This window comes from Parasteatoda tepidariorum, chromosome 10 (genome assembly GCF_982258835.1).
Source record: "Parasteatoda tepidariorum strain Cologne lab strain chromosome 10, Ptep-v5.0, whole genome shotgun sequence".
In the NCBI taxonomy this organism is placed as follows: domain Eukaryota; kingdom Metazoa; phylum Arthropoda; class Arachnida; order Araneae; family Theridiidae; genus Parasteatoda; species Parasteatoda tepidariorum.
Genome location: NC_141764.1, coordinates 46,257,778 through 46,272,021, shown reverse-complemented (window position 1 = coordinate 46,272,021; position 14,244 = coordinate 46,257,778).

Genomic DNA, 14,244 nt, shown 5'->3' with positions numbered 1-14,244 from the left:
GTACATAAGTACAACAAGTACATGTACTCTATTGCTACCTACTCCCTAACTGCATCCAGTCTCTCCCGTCTCCACATTCAATCTACATTACAAAATCCTTTTTCTCACAAAAAAATGTCCTTCACTTCTCCTCACTCCACCCCCATTCTGAGTGAAACGACACTTCTCGTGTCCCTCACCCTTTGACCCTTCGGTCAGGGGTCAATCAAATGCGTGGGAGAGGAATCAGAATCCTGACACTGGTTTTCTCAAAAGTAACAGACTAGCAATGTTGACTGTTGATGACCAGCATGTTTGCCGTGTGCTGCTCCTCGTAAAATGGAAAAGGGGATTATATAGTAAGTTTGCCCTTTTATAAGAATGTGGCTCTCAAGAGGGCAATTTTATTTCGGAGTTGGCAGGCTGCATGCTCTTCTGCCTGTGTTTCACTCTAGGCGAGAGGAAGGTGATTTGACCCCCTTCTCTTTCAACCGGATTGTAAGCCAGGCTTAGCATCCTGTTAGGGACTGAGTGCTGCATCATAGGAGTAACCTTGAGTTTTGATGGTCTTACATCTATAGTCTTGGAGATTGAAATTTTTTTAAATTTAAATAAGTGAAGATTTTTAATGTGTTGCAGTCTGCACAATTACCGACCTGGTCTGGTTTTATGTTCCTCTGCATGTTGTTGATGTTTTTAAACAACGTTCAAAGCATAATACTTCACGTCCCGCAGTGGACTGATCGTTAAGACACGGTTCCCAGCAGATCACCGAAGTCAGGCATCACTGGCTACGGTCAGTGTGCGGGTGGGTGACCACTTGGATCAGCCTGCGTAGGGACCGAGGGTGTGCGGTATTGGTCCTCGTTAAACTGTGCTACTGTAAAGTGCTCGACTTCGCGTGCAGGTCGTCGGGCTACCGAAGCGGAGGTGCCATCCCCTCTGTAGAGGATCAAAATTGTGATGGCATGTCTTCGGATCATCCTCCAGGGATGTTTCCCAGACCGTCGCCAGTAGTCCATTGTGCAGCTCTAGTACGACGTAAATGAACAACAACATAATACTTCACCCGTCATATATCACAAATTATTTCATATACATTGAGACAAATTGTGACGTCGATTTGCAATTTGTACACTTTCCCTTTTTAAGGAGCCACGTTGAAATTCTTAGCTTGCCAGTCGCCTTTGCACCTGTTCGTCGACCTCTTGGATCGACACGTTTGAGTTGGTCAGTGTTTTGGTTCGAGTTGTAACTTTTTTCTTTGGCTCTTCATAAAATAAAAATTCTGGTTAAAAATTAAATTTTTTCTGAAATAAGATCGTAATAATTCTGTGATCTCAGATTTAATTCTGAGATTCTACGATTTTAATTCTGAGATCGTAAGATCTGAAATAATAGGTGGCAAAAATAAGCCCAAGTATAAATACCGAGACATTCCTGCAACGAACACATTCGCACATTATTCATCATGCTGTAAATTTTTTTTAAATTTCACCTCCCTCTCCTTTTCCTTGGTGCTCCGATGGCTTCTCACCATGGCATTCTATTTCTCGTGCCGGGCTGCTCATGGAAAGAAAATAACAGAAATTAAAGAAATAGTATAGCCGAAAACTTTTCCCGAGCCACTAGTACAGAAAATTACTCTCAAACCTTCCAAAAATACAAAACTCAAACTGAAAAAAATGTACCACCTCTTGAACCTCATAATGATTATAATTCCCCTCTAACAATAACTGAATTAAAATCTGCTATTAATAAATATAAATAACCTTCTCCAGGGCCTGACAAAATTCACCATAATATGTTTAATCACCTCTCTGATACCCATTTGGAAATAATTTTAAAAGTATTTAATAGAGCTTGGCTGAATAGACTATTTCCATCAATATGGAGAAAATTATATCTATTTGCCATTCCTAAACCAGATAAGAACGCCACACACCCTAATTACCGACCAATTGCTCTTACCAGCAGGGCCTGACTTATCCTAATTGGGGCCCCCTCTGCTTCACTACTTCAGTAATAAAGAATTGAATTTTATGGAGATATTTAAATTTTTCGCCTCACTATACTAACATGACAAGAAAATTGACTAGAACCTAAAATTGCTATGAAGTCCTCTTCCCTCCAATGGTTAGACGAAATATCGTTCAGTCCATTTTATTGTTTTTCTGACAATTCTATGTCCGTCATGCCAAATGCAGTTTTCTGATTGATAACTTTGTCATCCAGCTGTGAAAAATTCATATCTTTGCTGACATTAGGGTGGAATTCAGATTAATTTTCGTATTTATGATGGCTCACTTAAGCCAATCAGAAGGCTGTATTTTCTTAAACACATCGCATTTTGCAATATGTAAAAATACAGAATTTTGATTGGCTACATTTGTCCATCGTATTTGCGGAAATTTATCTGAATTCCGCTCTAAAAAGACATGAATTTACGAATTATAATTTTTTTGTGTTCATACGATAGATTAATGAAGATAGATTTACACTGTACTGATATTTTGTTTAAACAAAAGTTCATTTATATAGGAAACTTAAAATAAACTTTCAATGCGATTTGGGCCCCACCTCCGATGCTGGGCCCGGGGCGACTTCCCCGCTCGCCCCTGTCTTTGTCAGGCTCTGCTTACCAGTTGTCTTTGCTAACTTCTAGAGAGAATAATAAACTCAAGGTTGATATATTTATTGGAATCTCGTATTTTATCTAAGAAACAAAACGGATTTCGCAAATGTAATTCAACTATTGACAATCTAATGCTTTTAGAAACTGATATACGCGAAGTATTTTTAAAAGGGCAACATCTTGTGACGATTTTTTTTTTATATATCGAGAAAGCATACGATCGAACATGGAGATAAGGGATTTTAAGGGGTCTTTTAAATTATAACATTAATGGAAATATGTTTTATTTTATTAAAAACTTTAAACGGGACATTTCACGTTAGTATGAATAACACTATCTCACACTTTTAACCAAGAGGAAGGTGTTCCTCAAGGTAGTGTCATTAATATAACCTTATTTCTTATGAAAATAAATGATATTTTTACTACATTACCAACTGCAGTGGACGGCAGGTTATTCGTTGATGATCTGCGGGTCTCCTGTAAAGTGTCTCGTATGCACACTATAGAAAGACAATTGCAGCTCGCTATTAACCGGTTAGTTTTGAAGAAAACGGTCATCATATTTTTTGGCTTCTATATTTGTATTACGTATTTGATTAGTGTTGACATCTAATTTAAAATAAACTATCTACAATTACCTTAAAAATATCCTGGTACTGCCATCTGGTGTGTAAAATGAGAAATAAAATGTTTTCCGGGCAAAAGAAATGAATTAGTTTTATTCTTATTGGCGCGTTACTACTAAACACTCCAGCCCGTCAATATCACGGGAGCGAGAAATAGAGGGCAAAGCCTCACCCCGTTATTTTCACGGAAGCGAGAAGGAAGGGGTTGATAAATTATCCCAATGGGCTGAGTTAAATGGTTTTAATTTTTCAACAACTAAGGCAACGAGTATAGACTTCTGTCGATGACGAGAGCTCCATCCCGATCTTGAACTATATCTCAAAAACTTTCGTTTAAGACGGGAAAACGGAACTAAAATTCTTGGTCTGATCTTAGACTCTAAGCTCACTTTTGCATCTCGTATTAAACACCTACGAAAAACCAGTGGACTTAAAGTTTTGACAAACTTTTCTTGGGATGCAGATACAGATGCTATACTCAAAATTTACAGGTGTACCGATCGATCAAAACTGATATATGGTTGCATTGTCTACGGATCAGCTAGAAAATCTGTTTTTAAATATCTTAAAAATATCCATAATTTCAGCATACGTATAGCAACTGAAGCATTTCGCACATCACTTATAAAAAGTCTAAACGTTTTATATCATGGAACCAACTCTTTCTGAGTGACTAAATAAGTTTACATTGAAATACTATTTTCATGTCAAAGGTCATTATATGCATCCCATGTTTTCAAATGTTATAACTTCATTTTATGAAATATTATTTAGCAACAGACCCTCTGCAATACCGACTTTTGGTTTGAGAGTAAGAAAGCTTCTATCTGACCTAAACCTAGAGGATTTTATTTTACCTGCATATGAACTAAGACCTCCGTGGGACGCCATTTCTCTCCAAACTATTGATATTTTTTAACAATTTGACAAAAGCACAAATTGCTGCTAACATTTACCAACAGATTTTTAGTTCACACTGAGAACAATATAGTGACTTTAATTCCATTTTTACAGATGGCTTTAAAAGACATGACCATGTTGCAAGTGCTGCTGTTACCCATATCTTCACAATATCTGAGAAATTACATTCGAAATGCTTCGTATTTGCATCGGAATGCCATACCATGCAATTCATCTGACTCTCCAGTATATTTCCTCTCAAAGTTTAAGAAACTGGTTAATATATTCAGATTCAAGAAGTTACGTCGTTGTCTTACAAAATAAAGAACTAAATTAACATTCCATTATAGGTAATATTTTAAATCTATACAGAAATTTACAACTAAAAGAATATGAAATAATTTTCTGTTGGGTATCAGGCCATGCTGGCATTTTGGTTAATGAAACAGCAGATAACGTGGCTAAGCCAACAAACAATATAACAAACAACCTACTTACCAACACAGATATCAAAAATGCGATAACTCCATTACTCAACAATCGAAAACATATTACTGCTTGCGACTGATACAATAGAGGCATTTCTCAAAAAAACTAGTTACTATTTTCTTTGATATGGAAAAAGCTTATGATAGAACTTGGCAGCATGGAATGCTGCGGGATCTTGTTAATCGCAATATAACAAGCAATATGTTTTATTTTATTCAAAAATTTTTAAGTGACAGAACTTTCTCCGAATCTCTTCAGAACTCTGAGATGAATTCAAGCAGGGAAAAGGTGTTCCCCGAGGGATCGTAATAAGCGTTACCCTGTTTATCCGAACAATTAATGAAATACTAAGTAAGCTCTCACCTACCCCAAGTAGCACAGAAACATCGATTTATATCGTGGTCGTTCCTATCAATATTTTGAACGCAGAGGAATATACATACTGTGAGCAAGTTATTGAATGAATTCCGTCAATGAAACTTTAAAAGTATTTTTCTTATAACACTGCATATTAAATATATTTTAGTTCTAAAGTTCGAAATAATTGTTAGAAAGATTAAAATGAGTAAAATTTCTTTATACTTGCTCATATTAGTGAAAATAAAAAATAGAGCTCCGTGAAAACGATATGGATAGGTATGGAAAACTCGATATTGTAATCGACGAAGTTTATCGATGCGATTTCGATGAACGCTTGTCACGTGACTGTGAATCTTAGCTTCGGTTGATCGTATATTCAGAATGTCGTTGATTAAGGTTAAGAATTGTTTAAATTTAAAAAAGAGATTAAATAGGATTATTAAATATTCCGAATTGCTCGAACTTGTAGAAGTAAGTATAGTCGTTCAAGTTTGCAAGTATGTTAGTTTTCATTATACATATTACTTTACGTTACTTATACGTTCTAATCATTAGTAAAGTTTGTTAATGCTAAAAAATGTACTTCTAGCATTTTTAAAGTGACATTTTGTGATGTTTTTAATTGCGATTACCCTATTTCATCTACTTTACTTGGTGCAATTCTACATACACGTCTTATGGACTTTCTTAAAGACACTGGATACTTCTTTTTAATTTAAATTATGGTTTTATTTTGACCAAGTGCTCGGCTCTGTATAGTCTTTTTGGCTCTTGCGCAGGAAAACAAATAACTAACTAATCTTTAGTGTCAATGTCAATAACCTTGAATTGCAAGCTGTTTAGATGTCTTTTTTTATTCGCCGTTGTAATTATTTTATTGCACATTTGGCGCAAAATTAAACTTTCAAATATTAAAATATTGAGCTATCCTTACGTTTTTTTCCTTAGTAGCGAAAGGGTTAAACATATCAAAATAAATTTTGAAATTAAATTTTGCTGTATACTTTTGTATCGGGAGTTAATAGAGCTTTACTTAGCTTCAGTACTCGAAGGTATTCTTACAAAATGCACTGGAATGTTTCAATGCAATCATCAAATCAAATATTATTCTAAAATGATTAATTTTATGCCTCTAAATTGTGTCTTCACTCGCTAAGAATAGTTACTACCAAGCGTATTTAACTTCCATTCTGTCACTTCATCTCTCTCTCAATGTCAAATGAACATTTACAGATCTTTGTTTCGATTCAAATTATTCGCAAGAGATGGCGCATCCAAGAAAAATTGTATTAGTACTTCAAATACCTGTCGCTCTAGAGAAAAACAGTTTGATTCCATCGTTGAATCTGATACTCACGTGCATTTTAATTACGGATGGCATAATTTATCGAGAGGTCTCTTTGTTTTCAAATATGAAGAATACTTCAGATGACAAAACTTTTGAAAAGTTTGAAATAATCGTTGGGTGTAGATTAATTCATAAAGGAAATATTGATATTAAGAGCTCCTTGTGGATTCGTTTTACCGGATTAGAATTGAAAGAGCTATTGTTTGAAACGAGTTCAGAGATAGGTTATATTGACGGGTGATGATACCTGTTTAAAAATTATCAATTCCTTCCTTTATTACTTATTTTGGGGAAATTCATTGAGAGTGTATAAAAATATGCTTATTTTAAATTTTTTTTTTTTTTGGTTTTATATTAAATAAGTAATATTTTTATTTACATATTTTGATTTATGATATAAATTCTGTTCTAAGTAAGCATTGTTGATGACGCAACAGCCCTGTCAGAAATCACTTTCTTACGACCATTTTCAAACATTTTTTTAAATTAGTTATAGAATTTATTAAGATAGTTGTTAAAATAGTTTCTTAATAAAGAATTTGTTGAAATAGTAATAGAATTTTTGAAATGGTAATAGAATTTTTGAAATAGTTATAGAATTTATTAAAATAGTAATTCGCGATCGCAACGAACTATAAGGGGCGCTGTTGTAGGAGACTAATACCTGCGATTTCTATATGAACAGTCATTCATTTACTCTAGAGACGTCTTTAATGTAGCGTGTAGCATTGCAACGTTCCTTTTTTTATCGTGGATAATTAAATTTAAAAAAGAAAAATGTTTAATATCCTTTCTTATGCAAACGAAAACAAAATGGTATCTCTTTTTTTTTAGAGAAGGAACATCCAAAACACATCGGAAAAATATTTGCACATAAACAGAAAAAAATATGTATATTCTAATAAGAGTTAGAACCTAATGTCCGAAAAATAGTTTTACTAAATTTAATGATATAACATGAAAGGCCTATCTAAACTTTACATTCCATAGTTTTAAGAATCATATTACTTAAAACATTGAAGTGAACAAAAGTATACATAAGCCTCATAATTTTATGAAATTTAATTTAGTAAAAGAGGTTTTTTGACAACAATTTTTATCAAAAAATTTCAAGTTTTAATAAAAATCATTATTTAGAAATTAAAAAACGTAAAATAACGAATGTTTACGATACAAAGCAAAAAAGAAAAATCCAATTCTAAAAATTCCTTACATTAAAATAAACAACTTTCATGTTTTTTTTTTTGATTCATAATCGGACGCAGAAAACCATTCTAAAGAAAACTATCATCAAATAAGAAAGAAATTACTTAAAAGTAAAAATTTTTATTTTATAAAAATTAACACTTACCTGCTTTATAAATCAGAAGAATTCCAAAATGATTTGTTCTTCGATTTTTGTTACCATTTTTTAGTGCTACGAAAATGCGTCTTTGGGATTTGCCAAAAATAGAACAAGATGCAATTTTATTTTTTCAGGAGCGAAATATTTTGCCCATTGTCCACCGAAATCCGATAAACTACTTTGATTTTAAATAAAGTGTTTTATTTTATAATTTGTCGCAAAAATTTTGGTGTAGATTGGTGGCACTTAAAAACCGCTAAATCTGTAGTTGCGGTGGCGTTATTACGTAAGTACCGAATTTTTATTCCATACTTTTTTGAATCATATTACTTCAAACATTAGAATATGCAAGAAGTATACATTAGCACATAATTTTATACCATTTAATTTTTCAAAACAATTATTTTCACAACAATTTTTATCAAAAAATTATGAACTAAAAAACGTAAAATAAAGAATTCTTAGGATAAAAAAACGATTTTAAAAATTCCTCATATTGAAATAAAAAACTTCCATATTGTTTCTCTTTTTATTCTTATAGTTCTTAATCAGACGTAAAAAAGCATTCTGTAGAGAACTATCATCAAATAAGAAAAAAAAAATTTACAAGCTAATTTTTTATTATAAAAATCATGACGTATTATATTAACAGAATTAAGTTTCGCTCGTGCTATGGCAACAGATATATTTTCTTTTTAAAATTACGTGAGTGACGTCATTGTGCATGTAATAGAATAAAAGGCATTTAGTTTTGCTAATAGTTTTCACGTCATTGTGTCGTTGCGTTCGGTGATTCTGTGATGCAAGGTGTCAGATTTCTAAATTTAAACTGTGTTATAGTTTACTTTCTGGGATGATTCTGTGGTGCATACAAGATGTTACATTTCAAAATTTAAGCTGTATTGTAGTAAATTATTTTTAGGCTGTTTGCTGTATCGAGATATCGTGTTTAAAAAAAATTGTTTAAATTTTCGTGCTTCGATATAAGACCATTTACATCCACTCATCTACGTGGCAGGTTCGAAGGAATAACCTCGACCTGAAGGGGGTAAATATAATGCTACTTAGTTTGTGCATTAAATTTTTAGTTACAAAGTCTGACACAAAAGTATATTTTCTCTGAATAAACGTACCCTTCTCTTTTGACGCATCTAAAATCTTCACTCTGAAATCACGAGGATAATTCGGAAAATAGGGTGTCTAGTTGGAAAGGAAAGTGGTCGAAAGTTTGGATCGCTTTATGTTAATTTTACTATTTGTGTTTCGAACGACATCTCATTAATTGTTTAATAAATTAAAAATGTTTTGAACATAACTGTAACTCTCTTTTTTCCAAAGATAATTTCATCAAAAATATAACTTTAAGGATTATTTATCATTGTTTAATTGTTAAAAATATTTTGTTTTGTAACGTATAAAAATTCTATATTGATTTAAATTATGTCATTTAAAATTTAAAATCCATAATTCGTGAAAAGTAAAGCTGAGTTCCCCAACATTATATCGTACTATTTCTCTAAAAGATAACAATTATTGTTATAATTTTTTTAATCAAAAAGGAATTTAATAGAAGTTTGTGGAAAAATTTTCAAAACTTAGTTTTTTTCTTCCTTTTCATTCTGAAATGGTAAAATGATAAAGTATGGAACTATATAATATAACAAAAAAATCTTTAAACATTTGCAAAATAAAATTTTTTGATTTGGCTGTAAACTGCCAGTTCTTTAGAAATTTTTATCATGTTTATTTCAAGTTTTTTTTTGCAATTACCAACATTTTGTTTCACACTTTTTTCAGATTTTTAAAAACATTTCATTGTTGATTTTTTGCCAAACAAGTGTAATTGCTTTTCTTTCCAAATACAAATGCTTTTTTTTTAATTTGCGAAATTCTTAAAAAATTCTACACAACATCATATTAACATTGACTTTTAAAAAATTAAAAAAAACTATTAATGCGTAACGGATCAAATTATTCATGAGAAATATTTGTGCGTATGCCAGATATGATTGTATGTAAATTCGGCCAAGAGGTTTCATTTTATAATATTATAATCTCACAAATGGTCTTTAATTAAAATCAATTTTTTTTCCAAGAGAGAATGGATTTTATACATTATAAGCGTTTAATTTATGTTAAGAATGATATAAAAATATATAAATAAGTAAATAAAGGATATTTAAGACATTATAAATATCCAATTTCCATTACGAAAAATTAAAAGAAAAATAAGGGGGGGGGGGAACTCTCTTAGGATTTAATGTAAAAAATTACAAAAGAAATTTTTTCCTAGAAAAATTTTTTCGCTGAAAAATGATTAAGGAAAGTAATTTTATATAATTAAATCCTAAGAATTTGATGCTAATCTGAAGAGTATCTTGTTTCTTGATTCTTTCATAGATGGCGCTAAAGTTTTCGAATAGCTGTGTTGTCTAAAACGAAGATTTGCTAGGAAAGCAACTTCACTCATAAGTTATTTCGTAACTTGAAAGTTTTTATTATTTTTAATTAAATTCTAACTGTTGCAATCATTCTTTTAAATATTAAATACATAACAATATTATGCTAGCTGAATGATGACGAATTTATAAAGTTAAATGTAAGATGTAATAATGTATTCTTTTTCCATTCGCCATTATCGAAACTTTTATTTATTTTTTTATTTATTTAAGAAAAGCTTCTTAAATAAGAAATTCACAAAACTTTTCCTCTTTATTTTAATTTATGAAGATATGATTGTGGTAGCTAAAGTGTCTTTTTTCTTTTTGGATATTGCAAAATATATATATTTTTTTAACTTGAGCTCAGAGCTTGAAATTGGAACTAATTTTAACTGAGAAGTACAAGATCTATCTAAGAAGTCAGGAAGTTATACTGCTTTATTTATTTTTAAAAATATTTTTTCATAAAGATAGGCTAAAAAAAAGTCTAGACATTATAAAGACCTTTGTTTATGGTTAGATGTTGACTATAATGTACTTTTTTTTTTATTAAATATTCTCCTCCATTGTTATTCCAAGAAAAATGATAAAGTTCTTTTCACGCAGGTATAATAATGCTATCAACGGCAGCTGCTAATGTTTTTTTTTTTAATGTTCTTTTTTCGTTGATTTCAGCGGGAAAATATTTCTTTATCAGAGAACTTTTCTGTTTATATATTTTCGCGTAAGTTCTGAATGGCATAAAAATTGAAAAATGATTCAGCATAAAATATCTTTAACTATATACGAATGTTTTTATCATCACTTTATGATTTTTTTTAACATTTTTTTTTAACCTTTTCCTTAAATACGGGTTAAAAAATATTCGAAAGAATTGAAAGTGATTTAAAAACTATTGTTAACTACTTTGTAAAGAAACTAAAGTTTACTAACTTCTAATGTTGGCCTCTAATATGAAAGTAGTGGCAATAATAAAGTACTTTTACTTAGTTAAAGTCTAATACGGGTTACTTCGATCAACTTTTTCTGTAGATATTTTTTTTTAAAATTAAACAAAAATAGATAGGTCTTATTATCCGATTTTTTTTTAATATAAATATATATATGGCGGACACTTGGGGTTTGTCCCATTGGCCACAGAAATGACAGAACTACTACTCTTTTCTCGTTACCCAGTGGGCACCTGTGGCGAAGTCACGGCGGTGCAGCAGCGACGCCCACGTCACACAACCACAAACCCGTTTATAGAGCGGGTCACATTCACACAAAGAGGAAATGACATAGAACACAGAGAAAGAAAGAATCATCCATGCCCTGGGCAGGATTCGAACCCGCGGCCAATGGCTCCGCAGTCAGATACGCTAACCACTCGGTCACCTGGTCGGTTTTATAAATATATGACGGGTTCAATTTTTACATGTAAAGCTCATGAAATTTTGTTGGCTTTGGAATATATTCTCACTGAAACACATTAAAAATGGTATATCGCGTTGTGGGGTTCGAACAAGAGAGATAATGTTGATCATTAGGGCAGGTGGTGTAGTGATGAATTTAACTGGGTTCTTTACCTATTTTTGGAGTTTAGCATTTGATGAGCTGCTGATAGACATTCGGTAAATCATCTTTCTAAACGCTGAAGACAGGTAATACTGGATCTTTTGGAACAGAAATTCACAGGATTTCATAAAAAGGTTGCTCATTCTTTTATTTATTTGTTTAATTAACAAATAACATACACTTCCAATTCTTCTTGATTCACAAATTTAAAGAGGAAATCCAACACGTGGATTGTTGAGTCCTCCCTGTGTGCTCCAGGGAGTAAAACTATAACTTTATGTAGTTAGCATATTTGCAATTTATGAAATAGATGATTTGCAATCTGTAGAATTGAAGAAGTTAAAAAAGGAATAAAACTATGATGAATTAATATTAACTTGGAGCACACAGGGGGAAAAAATCAAACACGCTAATCGAAAAAAGAAGCTACTCACTCCAGAGATCCACGGGGAATACTGGTCTCTCTCCATAAGATAGCGTCCCCTCCTTAGCGGTTGCGAGAATCTCTAAAGACGAGCTCGAAGTCGAGCCCTAGAGATCCTGCAAAGGCAACGAAGAGGGCGCTCCTGTTGGAGACAGCCCAGTAGGTATTAGGAAAAGTAAACATTGTGGTGATTCCATGATCACACCACACGGTATATCTTTTCAGACTCTAAAAGCTTTATGGCAGCACATATGAGCATATATATGAGCATATAATTCATATTTATAAAATTCTGCACAATTTAGGTTTTACTGTTTTGTTATCTTATATTCCTGGTCACTCTGGTATACTGGGTAACGAAAGTGCTGACGAGTATGCTAAAGTCAGTCAAAACCTTGCTAATAGACCATTAACTTATTCTCATATCAAAAACACAATCACTCTTACTTAACAATCAAGATAGCAAACAAACTGGAATGGTGAAACAAACAACAAACTGCACATCCGTAAACCAAAAATGTAGAACAATTTTCGCGAATATTTTTGCCAAGGAAATATGAAGTTATACTGAATCGTTTGCTCATTGATCATACACGTATTGCGCATAGGCACTTTCTATCAGGGGAACCTTTACTAGACTGCTTTTGTTGTAATCAGCTTTTAACTGTGAAAAACATTCTAACTCAGTGCCAAAAATTTAAATATAAAAGCAACGTTATTATCACTGCTAGTACCTTATTTTACATGTACTCATTGGTGATAAACCTCATGATAATATTTTCTTCTACTTGAAAGACATGGGATTTTATAATTTCATATAGTATAGGCGATTAAATTAGTGTAAACCAGAGGACTTAGTTCTAAAATCTAGGAATTAGTAAATCATACCAAATTAGCGGTATAGCCACTTTTGGCTCTTTCGCCAGAATTATAAATTAATTAACTAACTAACTAAAGACTATTAGGTTTAAGACAAGTCCAGGATTTTGTACACCTTAAAGAAATCCAAAACCAACCTTGGATGACTAAAAAGGTTTTGCCTGGAGAGTCCCCACTATGCAAGAATAAGATCAGGGTAAGCCTGCTCAGAAGAACACTTGGAACAAGTTTCAAAGCCCTTAGTATCTTCGGTAAATGTCAAAGATATCACATATTCACTGAGAAAGCGGTTGTTTTGCTTCTGATTTTTATTGTTATCACACAGCACTGTTTCAAGTTATTTTCGTAAGAAGATTTTAAAGGACTTATTCATAAAATTTTCAGTATTTTTATAGAAATACAAAATTAGGGTAATAGTCTGGGCCTCTTCTCATATTTGGTGATTTTCAAATAAACGAATGTATATGTAAATAAACTAAGAACCAGTCACGTAAAGGTAAACAAAATATGTGATAACCCAAAGGTGACGCCGGTGAAAGCAAAGACCACAAAGAATATCATGATAACTAGAAGAGGGGTTTCAACAAAACTGAACGAAGACGCCTACACCTTAAGCATATTTAATTATTAAGTAATTATTTAGATTTATTTTTTATCCTTTAAGATATCAGCATTGTTAGCAGAAAAAGTAATTTATTACTTTTTCTGCTAACAATGCTGAAATATCCCGAACTCATACTTATAGTGGTTTGAATGATTTAATGGCTGCCGGACAGATTAAAATTATTACTAAAATTCAATACATATAGAACTTTGACAATATTGCTGATATCTCTTGAAAACAATTAAAACTGAAATCAAAGTACTTTCGCAAGGGCAACAGCTAGTCTTATATGCATAATTAAACATGCAAAAAAATAGTGCGCGCAAAGCCAATACGAACAATAAAAATGCATGAGTCTTGAGGTTTCCTTTCTGCCAAAAAATAAATATTCTTCTTCATTTTATTAAACTAAATGAGCTTAAAAGTTTTTTTTTTTTCGTCTTATCCAAATATCTTAAGCAAATGAAATACTAGATCCTCCACGCCAACGGTGCATAAAATATGGACTTAAATAACAGCAAAATCGTTTCTTTAAGCTGTGATAAAAAACTAAAGATTGTGTGCTTAGCACAAAAACAGTGGACTCCATTAGACAATAAATTACTGTTTTAATATTCGGAAATTCGGAGAAGCCATTAGTGCTATGCCACGGAT